The following is a 12059-nucleotide window of genomic DNA, read 5'->3' as shown; positions in this document are numbered from 1 at the left end:
ATATATATATATATATATATATATATATATATATATATATATATATATATATCGCACGCTGGTGAGCGCGGGTTGGCCTCCCGCCAGAGTTGTAAAAACTTTGGGAAGCGTTCACCTAGCCACTTGCTCCTTTGGCGGACACAAGGGGTGCTGTGGTTGAACCAGTGTCGCATACTAGTATGCTTGCACCCAATCGGCTTAAGGTGGGCCGATTACACTTGGTTCACAGACTACACACACATCCAAAGCCACTGCAACACTAAAACTACACTAACAAGCACTTCCAACCCTACATACAATCTCTACCAGACAGCCTAAGTCACTGGGTAGAGATACCTTGGCTTTATCGTCCCTGCTTCGGTAGGGATAGGCCGGTCCTCCAGTGGACCTCAAAGGATGATGATGTTGATGTTGATGATATCTATATCTATATCTATCTATCTATCTATCTATATATATATATATATATATATATATTATAATGTTATGCTAGGTGTTTAAGGGTCAGCTTCCCGTCCTTTGAACGCCTAGTGTGCAGCTGGGTTCCCTTTCTAGACCGGAGCTTAGACAAATAAGAGAGAGACAGGACACAAAAACTCAAGGCAACAACCTTACCCGTGTATTGACAGATTCTGTATGTGGAACAGGTAGATGTCACAACATCAGGAATCTGGGTAATTATAAGTCATGTACTAGTACCGTAGTATCACACAGGATACTATTTAGACAATAGTTCAGGATAGCAAGTGGATGGCACAATAAATAGTGTTTGTAGTATTTCGGGCAGGGGAATAGATCACTGTCACATGGAGGGGAATATAAACTGTGTTTAGGCTGGGCAAGTATTTCACTGGTCTTGCAGTGCAGAGGAATTACACTATGAAGGCCGAGTCTGTTCTTCACTGAAATCACTGCACTCTTATTAGATCTCTCTTCTTACTCTCCTATGTCACTGTTTGCCCAAATTACAATTATCACACATTACTAGGCCTTGTATTTATGTTCTCTTGGATAATAAACTGCCTGATATTCCAGTCACTAAAACACTGCCATTGCACTCTTCACTCAGGGGCGTCATTGGGGGGGACAGCGAGGAGCGCTCCCCCCCCAAGCTTTCTGAGGGGGCCTCCAAATCAACTACAATTAATGAAAAAAATATAAGGTTAACACCGCGAATTTGAAAATAATTTGTATTTAGCCTCAGTAAGTTTTGAGTGAAATATATCGTGTGTGTGTGTGTGTGTGTTCTTACCTAATTCTTATTCTTACCTAATTGTATCTTTACAGGAATGAGTCAAGCTCGTACTGTCCCGTGTCTTAAACCATATTTATCGTACATATCCTTAAATTTGTAAATTGTTTTAGCACACACTATTTCATTCGGTAGTGAATTCCATTGATCAATTGCTCTGTTTGGGAAACTGAATTTCCTTACGTCTTTATCACCTCTCTTCTTATGCAGTTTTTTGCGGTGTCCTCTTGCTGATGCTTCTCCATATGTTAAGTAATCATTTATGTCTATTTTCTCCTTCCTGTTATGCACTTATATAGCATTATCATGTCACCTCTTTTCCTTCTCTCCTGTAGTGTTGGCAGATTCAGTTTATTTAGTCTTTCTTCGTAGCTTAGGTCCCTTAAGCTTGGTAGGGGAGAGTGGGGCACCTTGAACATAGGGGCACAATGAACCACTGGACTTTCCTGGCTCAGTTTTTCTCCCTGCCACTACATGTCTCCAGTGTAAAAGCCTCCCCTCAACACCTACTTCGTAACCAGTAACAGAGTGGCGGTTCTTTGGGGAGCACGTTCTGCCTCGCCATTCTCCGAATTTCGACCCCCAAAGTAAATTTTTGGAGGTGAGTACCAACCCTTCTTATAGTCTTCATGTAGCAGATAATTTTAATCAAATTACTGAAATGGATACTGTGATAAAAGAAGCTTATTATGGAATGTTCGTTAGAATTGACTTGGCATGTATCAAGGCTTGAGGCTAAATTTTTTCAAATGGCAGCAAATGGGGCACTTTGAACCATTAAAGACGGGGCACTTTGAACATGGTTCAATGTACCTTCACACTTCACATAAGTTACAGCCGTTGGATGTGTCAGCTTATGGCCCACTGAAAACCCATTATAAAAAGGCTGTTAATGACTGGAACCTAAGTAACCCGGGAAAAAGAATAACCATCTACGATCTACCTGAATGTTTTACCAAGGCATTTTATCGTGCTCTTTCATCAGAAAATATATCCGCAGGTTTCAAGAAAACTGGTCTCTGGCCTATAAATACTGAAATCTTCTCTAATGATGATTTTCTGGTAGCATCAGTTTTTACGAACAACGCTGGCGGTCAAAGCACTTCTAAGGATAATGGAGTAGAAATGGTGGCTGCTCTAGGAGACCTTAATGCCTCTACATCCTCAGCAGTTTCTGTAATGAACACTGATCAGGCATCTTGCCCAGCTGACAGACTAGATCATCAGACGAGCTTTGCAGAACTGGCTGAGTTACGGCCATTACCAAAGCGGAAATCCAGCATTCAGTTTGCTAAACCATGTTTCAAGAGAAAGGCTGTTGGCTGCAAGCTTATCACGAGCACCCCTGAGAAAGAAAATGCTGTGAAGAAGCAGGAAGAGAAGTTATCAAAAGCAAAGAAAAAGTTAGCTGTTGCTGAAGTTCAGATGATGAAGTTGATGAAAGAATTTCCCTTCATGGGGAATCAAGTGATTATGAAGAGGATTTTGGTGGTGATTCCACAGAAGACCAAGCAGGAAAAGAACCAGTAGGAGGTGACTTTGTTCTTATCAAACTCAAACCTATAAATTCAAAGAATTGGCTATTTTATGTTGGTCAAATAAGTGAAATTTTAACAGAAGATGGAGAAACATCTTATGATGTTGAGTTTTATCGCCAGTCAAGGAAATGCCCTGAGAAATTTGTGATGTGCCTTCCCAAACCCATTGCTACTGGTGGTACGAAAAGGGTGCAGTGCATGATGCAATTTAGTGTAGACTTGGACCAGTACAAATGTCAATAGTTTCATCATTCATTCACTCATTTTTTGTAATCTGAATGCTATTGGGAAAAAAATCAAGAGGATATTATTTTATGTAAAAAAATATGGCCTTTTTTAAGTTGTGATAGTTGTTTTAACTATAAACATACAAATTAGAGATAATGGACACATTGACATTTAACTTGCAGTTATGATTCCATACCAAAGATGATGGATCTCTTTAATTGTCCTGTAAGCTTAGTCTTCTAGTGTTAGGAATGTTATATAACTGAGAAGAACAGTCTTTGTCGTTATTTTTGATCAAGAAAAGTTTAGTCTCTACTTAAAACATTTGTAATTGAAAAAAATAATAAAGAATTCTATAACTTCTGAGCATTGTGCCTGTTTTTCCCTATGTTAATGATGTTCTTGGACATGGATCAACCTACCCCTTAGCAATGTTCAATGTACCCCACCGATGGGGCAGATTGAACCAATCTGATAATAATTTTTGGTTGCCAAATTCAATTCTAAAAAACTGTGATACATCACGCTGGTTGAGAGAGGCGTAAGTATAATAGGTGAAATTACATATGGCACATGGTAGACTGAAGTTTTCCCGAAAGATATTTGTCCACAAGCGAAATTCTTAAAACGTGTTCAACGTGCCCCACTCTCCCCTATCCATCTTGTAGCGGCCCTTTGAACTTTTTCAATCTTGTCTATATGCTTTTTGAGATGAGGACTCCAGACTATTGATGCATATTCCAGGGTTGGTTTAATGAATGACGTTATTATCCTTCTTAGCATGTCTTCATTTATGTATGTGAATGCTATTCTCATTTTTGCAAGCAGTGTATACATGTTCCGTACCTTCTCGCTGATATGGTCAGCCGGAGATAGTCTGTTATTGATAATCACACCTAGGTCTTTCTCTCTTTCTGATGTGTATAGGGTTTTATTTCCTAACTTATAATCCCAATCAGGTCTTTTTCCACTTTTACCAAACTTGATTACATGACACTTGTCCACATTGAATTCCATTTGCCATGTACTACTCCATTCATGAAGTTTATTTAATTCTTCTTGTAGCTCTTTACAAGAGTCTGTGCTAGTAATTCTCCTTTGTATTTTTGCATCATCTGCAAACATATTCAGATAGCTCTCATTTCCAGTGTTACTGTTTATATCATTTATGTACACTAGAAACATGATTGGTGCCAGCACCGAACCCTGTGGTACTCCACTAGTCACTTCTTTCCATGATGAGTAGTTTCCTCTTAGTACTGTCCTCATTTCTCTTTTTATGAGAAAGTCTTGCATCCAACAAAACAGTTTGCCTCAATTCCTCCTTGATGGTACAGCTTCCATAAAAGTCTTTGGTGTGGTACTGTGTCAAAAGCTTTCTTGAAATCTAAATAGATACTGTCCACCCATCCTTCCCTTTCCTGTATTGTGTTTGTTACTCTGTCATAGTAGCTCAGCAGATTAGTAACACATGATTTTCCTTTTCTGAAACCAAACTGTCTTTCTGTTATCATACTGTGTTCTTCTAGATGATTTACCCAAGCTTCTCTTATAAGTTTTTCTAATACCTTGCTTACAACACTGGTCAGTGATAATGGTCGGTAGTTGAGATGATTTTGTCTATTTCTTTTCTTGAATAAGGGGACTATATTTGCTTTTTTCCAAATATCAGGTAGTTTCCCTTGACTCAAGGATTTCTTGAAAATTAAAAATAATGGTTTACTTAACTCCTTTGCACATTCTCGTAACACCCAACATGAAATTTCATCAGTACCACTTGCTTTTCCTCTGTCTAATCTACTTAACTCCTCCTGTATTACTTTTTCCGCTATTTGTATATCTGGTAGTATGTGTGGACATGCGTGTTCCACATAGTCCCTCTCAAAATTTTTTTCTTCTGTAAAAACCAATTGGAAATTCTTATTAAGTGCTTCACAAATATCTATCTCTTGTGTATAAGTGATTCCCTCGTCCGTAATGGACTGTATTATATCTTTTACTTTGGTTTTGCTTCTGATATAGCTGTAAAACAGCTTTGGTTGATCACTACTTTTATTTATTATATCCTCCTCAAACTGTTTTTGGGCTTCCCTCCTTATTCTTGTATAGTCGTTTCTTGCCTGTTTGTAATTATTATACGCCCTCTCATTATTGTGTCTTCTGTATCTATTTCACAACAAATCTCTTCTTTCTTTTGATTTTTTACATTCTGTATTGAACCATTTCTGTATTTTCTTATCTGCTTCTTTGTGCTGTGGGATGTACTTCTGGACTCCTATTTCATAAAATTCACAGAATTTTTTGTATACAGCATTTAAATCTTGTCCTCTAAGCTCATTTTCCCAATCAACTTCTAAGAAATACTTCTTTAGGTCTTGACAATTTCCCTTTTTATAGTTTAGTCTCTTTTTGTAACTGTCATTGCTGTTTACTATGTCATATGCTATCCTGAAGTTATAATTTAGTACTGCATGATCGCTTTTGCCGAGTGGAGGGTGATATATTAAACTGTCAATGTCATTTTCTTGCCTAGTAAATATTAGATCTAGCACTGAAGGTACATCAAGTCCTCTTTTTCTAGTGGTTTCCCTCACATGTTGCGTTAAGAAAAACTCTTGTACGAGATCCAGGAGCTTTTGGTCCCAACAGCTTTCTTGGCTATTTATATCTAGAGTATTCCAATTTATATTTGTATTGAAGTCCCCAGTTAGTATAATTCTTTCCGATTTCTCTTCCATTTTATGTAGCAAGGATCTTATACTTTGAATTGTACTCTCTGCCAGGTCCTCATATTCGTCTCTTTCCCATGTGTTTGATCTGGGTGGCATATACAAATTGGCTACAATTACTTTACCTTCAGATGTGTCGATCTCTACTGCAATCAGTTCTACTTGTGATGGTATATCTAGGTTTATTTCCTTGATTTTTAGATTTTTCTTAGTTAATATTATAATTCCTCCTCCTTTTTTTAAATTTGTCTCTTCTCCATATATTGTATTCCTCTAAGTTTAGTATGTCATTGGATATCCTTGGTGTTAATTTTGTCTCAGTTAGGCATATTATTTGTGGTTCACTTTCTCTGACATAATCATTCATCTCTAGTAATTTAGATAGCATTCCATCCACATTTGAGTACATCAACTTTATCATCTTGTTTATATACTTGTCATGACATTGTTCTACTAACTTCCTCCTTTTTCTTCCATCCTGTTTGTGTTCCACTTTCGTACCTGCAATCCTATTACTTTGTAAAAAAATTTCTTCTTGTCCTCTTCTGATCTTCCCTCATTTTTTGTTTTGGCTTCCTCCCTTTTCTCTTTCAGTAATTCCAGTTCCTCTTGTGTTAGGCATCTTTTTATCCATACATTTTTGAACTCCTCTTTTTCCATAAGATTCTTTGCATTTTTTAGTATCTCTTCCACAGTGTTTACACTCTGGAAAGTCACCTTTAGAGGTCTTGTCTTGCTTTTCTCATATTTCCCTAACCTTTTGTGTTCCTCTATGTCTTTACTACAGATTTCCTCTGATACTTCTTTCAGTAACCTCATTACATTTGCCATCTCCTTTTTGTCTCTAGTGATCTTGTTTTTAATTTCTTCCTCTTCTATACCAGTGATTACTATTGATTTATTTATTTCTACTGAATCTCTGACTAACTTTGGATTGTTTTGGATTATTCTTTTCACTTCCTTTTTAATGCTTTTTTCCTCCACCCTTGTTTCTAAGTCTTTCTTTACTTTCACCATTTCAGCATACGTGGTTTCTACATCATTTTTGTAGCTTTGCACAGCTTCATTCACCTGTGTTATCTTCTCCCCAATATCACTGCTCTGGTCCATAAGACTGATTACTTGTCTAATTGTCTCTGTGTCATTTTTTAACTCTTCCATAACACTCTCGTGATTAACTACTGTACTTCCCATTTCACTCACTTTCTTCCTAAGCGTATTCAATTCCACTGTTAGTTCACTGATGGTTGTGTCTTTCTTATTGGCCTCCTTTCCTAGTTTTTCTATCTCTTCCTTTTGCAAGTGCATTTGCTTCTTTATTTCATCAATTTCATTTTTGAAAGCCATTTCTAGTTTGTGTACACGTTCAACCCGCCTATTGTGAGTCTCCACTTCAACCAGTTCTTGGTAGAAATCATCATTTTGCTTTTTACTTTTATCCCTTTTCTTTTCCAAATTTGTTTTACTGTAGTATGTATCCATTTTGTAATTCTAAATGAAGAGTATGTACTTACACTTTCCGCGTGTTTGCTGTAGTATAAACAAACCCAGCTGACTCAACGCATCGTGTTTGTTTGTTGTTTGAACCAGTCTGATTTAAACTTATTATTTCTTTACGTTTTAATAATGAAAAATCATTTAGTCTAACCTGGTACAGAGCTTGACTCATTCAAAGATACTAATTTAGGTAATTGCCACTGTTTTGGTACATGTTCTTACCTAATTGTATCTTTACAGGAATGAGTCAAGCTCGTACTGTCCCGTGTCTTAAACCATATTTATCGTACATATCCTTAAATTTGTGAATTGTTTTGGCACACACTATTTCATTCGGTAGTGCATTCCATTGATCAATTGCTCTGTTTGGGAAACTGAATTTCCTTACGTCTTTATCCCCTCTCTTCTTATGCAGTTTTTTGCAGTGTCCTCTTGCTGATGCTTCTCCATATGTTAAGTAATATTTTATGTCTATTTTCTCCTTTCCTGATATGCACTTATATAGCATTATCATGTCACCTCTTTTCCTTCTCTCCTGTAGTGTTGGTAGATTCAGTTTATTTAGTCTTTCTTCGTAGCTTAGGTCCCTTAAGCTTGGTATCCATCTTGTAGTGGCCCTTTGAACTTTTTCAATCTTGTCTATATGCTTTTTGAGATGAGGACTCCAGACTACTGATGCATATTCCAGGGTTGGTTTAATGAATGATGTTATTATCCTTCTTAGCATGTCTTCATTTATGTATGTGAATGCTATTCTCATATTTGCAAGCAGTGTATACATGTTCCGTACCTTCTCGCTGATGTGGTCAGCCGGAGATAGTCTGTTATTGATAATCACACCTAGGTCTTTCTCTCTTTCTGATGTGTATAGGGTTTTATTTCCTAACTTATAATCCCAATCAGGTCTTTTTCCACTTTTACCAAACTTGATTACATGACACTTGTCCACATTGAATTCCATTTGCCATGTACTACTCCATTCATGAAGTTTATTTAATTCTTCTTGTAGCTCCCTACAAGAGTCTGTGCTAGTAATTCTCCTTTGTATTTTTGCATCATCTGCAAACATATTCAGATAGCTCTCATTTCCAGTGTTACTGTTTATATCATTTATGTACACTAGAAACATAATTGGTGCCAGCACCGAACCCTGTGGTACTCCACTAGTCACTTCTTTCCATGATGAGTAGTTTCCTCTTAGTACTGTCCTCATTTCTCTTTTTATGAGAAAGTCTTGCATCCAACAAAACAGTTTGCCTCGAATTCCTCCTTGATGGTACAGCTTCCATAAAAGTCTTTGGTGTGGTACTGTGTCAAAAGCTTTCTTGAAATCTAAATAGATACTGTCCACCCATCCTTCCCTTTCCTGTACTGTGTTTGTTACTCTGTCATAGTAGCTCAACAGATTAGTAACACATGTTTTTCCTTTTCTGAAACCAAACTGTCTTTCTTTTATCATACTGTGTTCTAGATGATTTACCCAAGCTTTTCTTATAAGTTTTTCTAATACCTTGCTTACGACACTGGTCAGTGATACTGGTCGGTAGTTGAGAGGATTTTGTCTATTTCTTTTCTTGAATAAGGGGACTATATTTGCTTTTTTCGAAATATCAGGTAGTTTCCCTTGACTCAAGGATTTCTTGAAAATTAAAAATAATGGTTTACTTAACTCCTTTGCACATTCTCGTAACACCCAACATGAAATTTCATCAGGACCACTTGCTTTTCCTCTGTCTAATCTACTTAACTCCTCCTTTATTACTTTTTCTGCTATTTGTATATCTGGTAGTATGTGTGGACATGCGTGTTCCACATAGTCCCTCTCAAAATTTTTTTCTTCTGTAAAAACTAATTGGAAATTCTTATTTAGTGCTTCACAAATATCTTTCTCTTGTGTATAAGTGATTCCCTCGTCCGTGATGGATTGTATCTTCTACTTTGGTTTTGCTTCTGATATAGCTGTAAAACAGCTTTGGTTGATCACTACTTTTATTTATTATATCCTCCTCAAACTGTTTTTGGGCTTCCCTCCTTATTCTTGTATAGACGTTTCTTGCCTGTTTGTAATTATTATACGCCCTTTCACTATTGTGTCTTCTGTATCTATTCCACAACAAATCTCTTCTTTCTTTTGATTTTTTATATTCTGTATTGAACCATTTCTGTATTTTCTTATCTGCTTTTTTGTGCTGTGGGATGTACTTCTGGACTCCTATTTCATAAAATTCACAAAAATTTTTATATACAGCATTTAAATCTTGTCCTCTAAGCTCATTTTCCCAATCAACTCCTAAGAAATACTTCTTTAGGTCTTGATAATTTCCCTTTTTATAGTTTAGTCTCTTTTTGTAACTGTCATTGCTGTTTACTATGTCATATGCTATCCTGAAGTTATAATTTAGTACTGCATGATCGCTTTTGCCAAGTGGAGGGTGATATATTAAACTGTCAATGTCATTTTCTTGCCTAGTAAATATTAGATCTAGCACTGAAGGTACATCAAGTCCTCTTTTTCTAGTGGTTTCCCTCACATGTTGCGTTAAGAAAAACTCTTGTACGAGATCCAGGAGCTTTTGGTCCCAACAGCTTTCTTGGCTATTTATATCTAGAGTATTCCAATTTATATTTGTATTGAAATCCCCAGTTAGTATAATTCTTTCCGATTTCTCTTCCATTTTATGTAGCAAGGATCTTATACTCTGAATTGTACTCTCTGCCAGGTCCTCATATTCGTCTCTTTCCCATGTGTTTGATCTGGGTGGCATATACAAATTGGCTACAATTACTTTACCTTCAGATGTGTCGATCTCTACTGCAATCAGTTCTACTTGTGATGGTATATCTAGGTTTATTTCCTTGACTTTTAGATTTTTCTTAGTTAATATTATAATTCCTCCTCCTTTTTTTAAATTTCTGTCTCTTCTCCATATATTGTATTCCTCTAAGTTTAGTATGTCATTGGATATCCTTGGTGTTAATTTTGTCTCAGTTAGGCATATTATTTGTGGTTCATTTTCTCTGACATAATCATTCATCTCTAGTAATTTAGATAGCATTCCATCCACATTTGAGTACATCAACTTTATCATCTTGTTTATATACCTATCATGACGTGGTTCTGTTAACTTCCTCCTTTTTCTTCCATCCTGTTTGTGTACCACTTTCGTACCTGCAATCCTATTACTTTGTAAAAAAATTTCTTCTTGTCCTCTTCTAATCTTCCCTCATTTTTTGTTTTTGCTTCCTCCTTTTTCTCTTTCAGTAATTCCAGTTCCTCTTGTGTTAGGCATCTTTTTATCCATACATTTTTGAACTCCTCTTTTTCCATAAGATTCTTTGCATTTTTTAGTATCTCTTCCACGGTGTTTACACTCTGGAAAGTCACCTTTAGAGGTGTTGTCATGCTTTTCTCGTATTTCCCTAACCTTTTGTGTTCCTCTTTGCCTTTACTACAAATTTCCTCTGATACTTCTTTCAGTAAGCTCATTACATTTGCCATCTCCTTTTTGTCTCTAGTGATTTTGTTTTTAATTTCTTCCTCTTCTATACCAGTGATTACTATTGATTTATTTATTTCTACTGAATCTCTGACTAACTTTGGATTGTTTGGATTATTCTTTTCACTTCCTTTTTAATGTTTTTTTTTTTCCTCCACCCTTGTTTCTAAGTCTTTCTTTACTTTCACCATTTCAGCATACGTGGTTTCTACATCATTTTTGTAGCTTTGCACAGCTTCATTCACCTGTGTTATCTTCTCCTCAATATCACTGCTCTGGTCCATAAGACTGCTTGCTTGTCTAATTGTCTCTGTGTCATTTTTTAACTCTTCCATAACACTCTCGTGATTAACTACTGTACTTCCCATTTCACTCATTCTTCCTAAGCGTATTCAATTCCAATGTTAGTTCACTGATGGTTGTGTCTTTCTTATTGGCCTCCCTTCCCAGTTTTTCTATCTCTTCCCTTTGCAAGTGCATTTGCTTCTTTATTTCATCAATTTCATTTTTGAAAGCCATTTCTAGTTTGTGTACACGTTCAACCAGTCTATTGTGAGTCTCCACTTCAACCAGTTCTTGGTAGAAATCATCATTTTGCTTTTTACTTTTATCCCTTTTCTTTTCCAAATTTGTTTTACTGAAGTATGTATCCATTTTGTAATACTAAATGAAGAGTATGTACTTACACTTCCACGTGTTGCTGTTGTATGGTAAACAAACCCAGCTGACTCAACGCATCGTGGTTCTTTGTTGTTTAAACCAGTCTTATTTACAGTTATTATTTCTTTTCCTTTTAATAATGAAAAATTATTTAGTCTAACCTGGTACCGAGCTTGACTCATTCAAAGATACTTATTTAGGTAATGCTTCTGGCCGTGTTGAGCTGGTATGGAGAGCCGGTAATGGACGTCTTCCTCCGACGATGCCGTGTGTGTGTGTGTGTGTGTGTAAAATAATCACAATAATTTTCTAGGTATATTAAAGGATGAGAATATAAATATGTTCCTAGCCCCCTGTGCAGTTAACTTCAGTAACGAGCTGCATTTTTTATTGTATTCTGGCTGTCATTAAAAGTTTTTTAAAATGCCCGCCGCCGGACCACCCACCCCGCCACCCCCCACCCCATCACCGGGCCACGACCCCCCCACTCCCCCAGGAAGAGACAACGGGGGGGCTAATGACCCAGGGCAAGAGGGTCACCCGCCCACTACTGACCTGTGCCCCTTTTCCCCGCAACTGCCCCGACACCAGGTGAACAAGGATCGGCAACGACCTTGCAGGCGGGACAACCATCGCCAGCAGTGGGGTGGGACTGAAC

The sequence above is a fragment of the Coenobita brevimanus genome, chromosome 71 (assembly GCF_032717465.1).
Source record: "Coenobita brevimanus isolate Jiangsu-jjx chromosome 71, ASM3271746v2, whole genome shotgun sequence".
Lineage (NCBI taxonomy): Eukaryota > Metazoa > Arthropoda > Malacostraca > Decapoda > Coenobitidae > Coenobita > Coenobita brevimanus.
The sequence above is the reverse complement of the archived record's forward strand: the minus strand, read 5'-3'. Positions refer to the sequence as shown.